The sequence below is a fragment of the Lycorma delicatula genome, chromosome 3 (genome assembly GCF_047948215.1).
Source record: "Lycorma delicatula isolate Av1 chromosome 3, ASM4794821v1, whole genome shotgun sequence".
Classification (NCBI taxonomy): Eukaryota; Metazoa; Arthropoda; class Insecta; order Hemiptera; family Fulgoridae; genus Lycorma; species Lycorma delicatula.
In genome coordinates, this window is record NC_134457.1 from 160393629 (window position 1) to 160400066 (window position 6438).

Sequence of the window (6438 nt, forward strand, 5' to 3'; positions counted from 1 at the left end):
AATCCCCTACTAGTTGAATAGATATTTATGATAAACATTTGAAGTTTTAATCCAACCATGTGACTTTGTGTGTTTTATTAGTCTTATACGAGTATACAGGAAGATTTGGATTTGAATCCTAGCCAGACACTACTTATCATACGCTGCAAAGTTTATCTTGTCCATCATAAAAAGAAAAAAAATCGATTTGGGCTGTATCGGGGCGCACGACCGTTGGTGTAAAGTAAAACGTTACAGACCTTGGATGAAGTTCCTTCGAGCTACAGACCGACAACTTGTCTGTAGAGTTAAGTGGAAGAGCCACCATCGTATTTAAAAAAAAAATAAAACTGAATCTCCAGTGGAAAATTTTACTTTTTTCATTTGGCCAATTCTACAGATAAATTGGTCGGTCTGTACGTCAGCGAATCACTTTTAACGTGTTGGATTGAAATCAAAACGAGACAGTGACTGGGTAGTAAATTTAATTTAAACATTAAATTAAATGGTACATGATATTTTATTTATTTATTTTATTTGGTACATGATATTCGACTAATATTCTACGACAATTTTGTTCAACATTGGTCTGTGATATGAGAAATAAGAGACATGAGGCGTAATAAGCAGCGGTAGACGTGCTCGCGCCGTTAGCGTCGTTCACTGAGCGCGCCGTGCCAGCTTTGCGACGCTCCAGAAACAGTTTCGCTCGCTCCGGATATTGGGGTACCTGTGCGTGGCCCATAACCTCCCGTTTCCAACGATATGCGTCATTTATATTTCCGGCTGGCTTTTGCGCGGGCTGAGGCTGACATATTGAATTTTTACACCTTTTTACATGTTTACTTTAATATTTTACACATGAATATTGTCAAAACAATATTTAATTAAGTTAATTTATTTAAGTAAGTATTATTATTTAAATCGATCTATCTCGATAAAATCTAAACACAAACACACGAATCACCGCTCTATCACGTTTAAATCGTGAGCTACACTGAATGAAAATGAGCGAGAGCGCCAGTTTTTGACCATCTGCGTCATGCCCCCTCCCCGTCAACCCGCTCACCAGTGACGCAAACTCAAAGTCGTATCGGCAAGCTGACCATGTAAGTTGTAAAATGACACCGCATTTACGCCGCTGGGACCAATAGATGATATAGATCTTTTCCTTACGCTACAAATTTCTATTCTGGTACCTGTTACTTTTGGTGTGATTTTAAAGACATTTTACGTCAAAATTTATAAAGATATTATGATTGGGCATGAGTTTGTTATATCTAAATTGATACAATAATAACTGTAAATTATGTATTTAAGCAATACACTTAGCTAATAAAGATGAAGGAAATGTTAATTTTTTCAAAATAGTAATTACAAAGACGGTGAAATTGAAGTAAATATACATATCCCAGTCAGGCATGGCATTTTTCACATGGTAAAAAATTCCATGTTTATATCCAAACTTATGTGGTGATATCACAAAGTCAAAAAAAACCTGAAATATTTCTTTTGATAATATATTCCAGAACTTTTGCCTGCAGAGGACATTCTGTTTCATGTGTACTACATTATTTAGAAACAAAAACAAATTGAATTGTGAATAAGTTGAATTTACTTATACTGCAAAATAAATAACTATCACTGCCATCGATTTAATCAGAAGGATTAAGCTGATGGTACTGTCTTGGGAATAGTTGTCTTATGTTTGATGAGACAAACTTCCCAGTTATAACTGGTTTACAGCTTATAAAATAATAAAACATTGAGGAGCAAAATATAATATACATTTGACTCTGATGTCCAAATGCTATGCTAACTTGTACGTGAAATTGTTAACTTATAATTATTTTTTTAAACGTGCTGCCTTTTTAATAGTTATGCTTTTGAGTAGAAGACTGAAAAGGCATTCAATTTATTAAACTCAACTAAATTGATTGAATTATTTTTGAAAGTTTTCATCATAGTAAAACTCTTTCTTAACACAAGCTGGTGTAGTAAGACTCTTGTACTGCTTTTCTGAAAATAGTTAACTGCTGTACAGTAGTTTCAGTTTGAGGCAATAAATTTTGAAATGATAAGTACTTCCAGTATTAATCTATCTATAGCAATGGTTAATCTATAAGTACCATATAATAGAAAAACTAAAAATTGTTTTCTAAAATATTAAGGAGATGTATCTGGAAAACAGATTTAAAATACTTCAAAATCAAGACAAATCTTAAAAAACATAATTTAATATTTTGCACAACAGTTTACTTTAACATGGTACAATACTTAATATATTTTTAAATATTTTAGAAATCTAAAACTAATCCATAATTTCATTAAAATAAATAAATACATTTTGTTTTTAGATCATAAAAATTAGGTTTTCAGCTATTTACCTGAAAAAGTTACTGGGTAAAATTCTGGTGGGTCTGAATTAATTTATTCATTATTTCTCCTCTCCGCTTTTTTACATAATTTCATAGTTGCATTATATTTTCGAACAATAAAGAATCTTATATCAACCTAATTGTTAATTGTACTTAAAAACTATTAACCTTATTAAAGATTCTAATATATCTAGTTCTGACACAATTTGTTGTTACCGTTTCTTTTAAAGGTGAAGAGAAAATTTTTATTCTGAAAAAAAAATTTTTTCAAGGTCTTTCTTTTAATAAAAGCAATATCATAAAATATTAATAATTCAGAGAATCATAAAAATGATGAAAGTATTTTTTTTTAATTCCCATGAAAAGCCCAAAACTGTACTATATTTCTCTTGAATCTATAAAAAATCTGATTTGGACACCACATGACTTCCTTGTATGCCTATTAAATTACATATACACACTTTTTTAAAATGAGAAGTACATAAAATTTTATTTCATTAATAACTTCTGATATTTTTTCATATTTTTTTATTGTTATTATTTAATTATTATTTATTGCAAAAATCTTTTTACAATAAGAGGTTAATAATTATTAATAAATTAATATATTTAAATTAAAAAAAAAAGTTAAAAGAAAGGAGATGAAGTCAGATTCTAACTGATGTGCCTTCCCCTTATAAGAGCCAAATATTTCATTAATTAAATTTTCATTTGACTACAACTCTGGAACCAATGAAAATAAGTACCACTTATGCTATATCGTTGAAAAGCTCTCAATGAGAGCTTATTACTGCAGTTAATAAAAAATAAAAAATCCAAATATTGTTGGATTTTGGGCTTTTTTGGACACTTGCACTTAGTTCAGTCAATTGCATTCAAAAAGGGAGGTGGTGAAGAGTAACCTATACAGTTTAGAATGTAAAAAGATGCATTTACACATAAAGTATCGGGCTTCCACTGGGAGTCTATTATCCAATCGCCATCAGCAGATTATTGACTAAAACCATCCCTCTTTCTACCAGGGCTCAACCTGGAACCGTTTAACATATTATTTCAGGCCCCCTATCCTAGCCTGAGAATGCTTCTAATTAATTTTCACAACTATCCAGGTCACTCTTCTTGGTCATGAGAATGCTGCCGACGAATCGAGCCTCATTCTCCCAGTTGCTCAAGTCACGGAGTATCATTGCAATCACGTTGTGGGGACTCGGTGCTCTGAGATCTCTCGAAATGCCACCCACCGAATAGATTTGAAAGAGGTGTGCATGGTGTCGTCCTGTACGTCGGATCAATAGAGGCAGTCGGGGGACGGCGCTTTTCCTATGACATGAGGATAAGCACGGAAGTACCGAGACCTGTTAAAAACTGGGTCACGAAGTACTCCACCTCTCCATGTCGCCACTCTGTCCAGAGGGATAAGCCTTGCGGCCCATCGTTCTCTGGTCTCGTGGTCCCAAGTCTCTTACTATGTGAGAAACGTGCGAGTCCGTTCCACCTTGGCGCACCATGTCGCAGTCTGTAACAGGAAGCGCAACATTGTCAGAATACCCAACCAAGGCCGACTCTTTCGGCATCTCCAACTTCAGCAAATGGCCGGCCGGCTTTCATAAACTAAATATCCGTCATTCATTCTGACTTCATTGCAATGTTTTGGATGCCAAAGATTTGGACATACATCCCAACTCCTTAGGGGAAGACATCCACCTTGTGGCGATTTCTATCTCCATGCCGTACCATCTGCTCCATGCCAAGCCCTGAGGGGCTTTACCGGAGGTCATCTTTAGACTGTAACTGATTAAATATCAAAGTCATCAGCCAGGCGTCAGTCGGATGCCACTGATGCAAATGCCTCAGACATTTACATCAGGAAAAATTATTATCTCAGCCAACGCCTTTGTTTTAGGCTTCTTTCGGACATATTCACTCTACTTTTCTTACAATATCACTCTCTGAACTAGCTAACTGAGTCCACGGAAACGCGAACTCTGCTCCTAGTCCAGTTTTAATACCAATGCTTGTGACTGTAAATGCCTCAACCATTGACGTAATGAGTCAATATAATGCTAGACTCATACCGTTCAAAATGTGTTATACGTAACAATAAAATTCAGACCTATATCCCATCATTCACTATAAACATCATACCTGAAGATCGCCCCCGGCAAGACAGTGCCACACCTTATGGCTGCATGAACTACCATACCCTCAGTAGCATAATCACCTCCCGCTGACAGCAGCTCCGCCATCCAACTTTAACAACTATTGTTCTAAATTAACCGTGTGACATTTACTCCATCACATTCGAAGACCGCTCTTGGCAAGACAGTGCCACACCTGCACACGGCTACATGGACAACCATGACCTCTGTAGCGCAGTCACCCCCATCGACAGCAGCTTTGCCACTCAATTTCAACAATCATTGTTTTTTAATTAACCGAGTCTCGTTACCAAAATGCTTACCCCCGGCCAATCAAATGTCTCGGCCGAAACCCTAGCCAGCCGGAATCCTATTCCGTATAAAGACCTTCAGCTGATCTACGTAATGCAAGGAAACGGAGGAAACCAGCCACTATAAAACATTCCCCATGGACTTTCCAATTAACTCGGAGATCCAGAAAGGAGTTCACTCTCTCAAGTTCTAACTACTCAAGTACGTTCAGCATCGTACAGCCACGGACAGACATGGAAAACATACTCCACCGTGTCATCAACCCCGCAATCCGGGCCTAGACCTGAATCTACTAGATGAAACCTAGTCAATCTCTCCTGAAAAGCACCATGTCTGGAAAGGAATTGCATAATATACTGATTGAAGGAAATCCACCTAACCGCACGCAAATCAGACACAATTGGAAATATGCCATGCATGTAACCACCATCAAGGGAGTCATCCCACCTGGCCTGCCAAGATGTGAAACCCTGGTCTTCAATTTCCCGCTTATGTTTCGAAATAAGAAGATCATTCTGTTTGGAAATATAACGTTCCTTACGTTCTATAGCAAAAATATCAATCAGCTTAACGACAACAATAACATAGACTGCCTCCCGCGACACAGTCCTCTAACTGTCGACAGCAGTCAACAGAAGGAGACGCTGGGCTCTCAAAAGAATGTCCCTGTAACACCTAAAGATCATGCGATGAGCCCAGACAGGCACAGTGTATAACATAATAGCCTCACTTACATCGTTGTAGAGGATTTGCATGTTATTGAAATTCAACCCACAGTTGGGATGGATAACTCTGCAAATTCCATAAAAGGCAGCAACAGCCTTCTTGGAAACATATTGAAGGTGTTCCTTGAATCGAAGATTCTCTTCAAGGATTACGCCCAAGTATTTCTGAGCAGAAACATACCTAATGGGAAGGCTGGCCATTGAAATCCATGCTCAGCATTAATTGGCCAGCCGACCTTTTAACAATATCATCATGGTTTTTTTTTGACTACAAATCATTTTATGCTGGAGACTCCTCAGCCTGAGAATCTCACATATATGTGCAGCTCGGGCTTTTATCTTGTTCCGTGAGTCCCCCTCAACCAGCAATAGCCCATCATCCGCATAAACAATAATGCGGCAACCATTAAGCAACCTCAACCATAACATACTCAATTAACCAAAGAACTCAATTACCGTAACTCAATTCACCGTAACTCAATTATCAAATGAAGGGAATTCAATATACTGGCCTGTGGGCATCCTTTGGATAGGGCCTTCCCTACTAACGAGCTGCCATCATGGAGGACATACAGCTGCCATTTGGACATAAAGTGGCACGTTGCACAAGGAAACAGATCTGTGTTTGTGGTGAACCACTGCATCCTGATAAATAAATATTACTTCTATCTATAGTCGCATCAACAATTAAAGTCATTAGCAACTTATTGGTGTAATATAACTGTGTTGGTAAATGTGTAGTCTTGAACAAACTCAGGCCAAACATTCCTGAGACGTGTGATTAATTAAAACCCAACCACCAAAGAATACTGGTATCCATGATCTAGTATTCAAATCTGAATAAAAGTAACTACCTATATTAGGATTTACTGCATCCTAATGAACCGTGTGGAGATCCACTTTTCT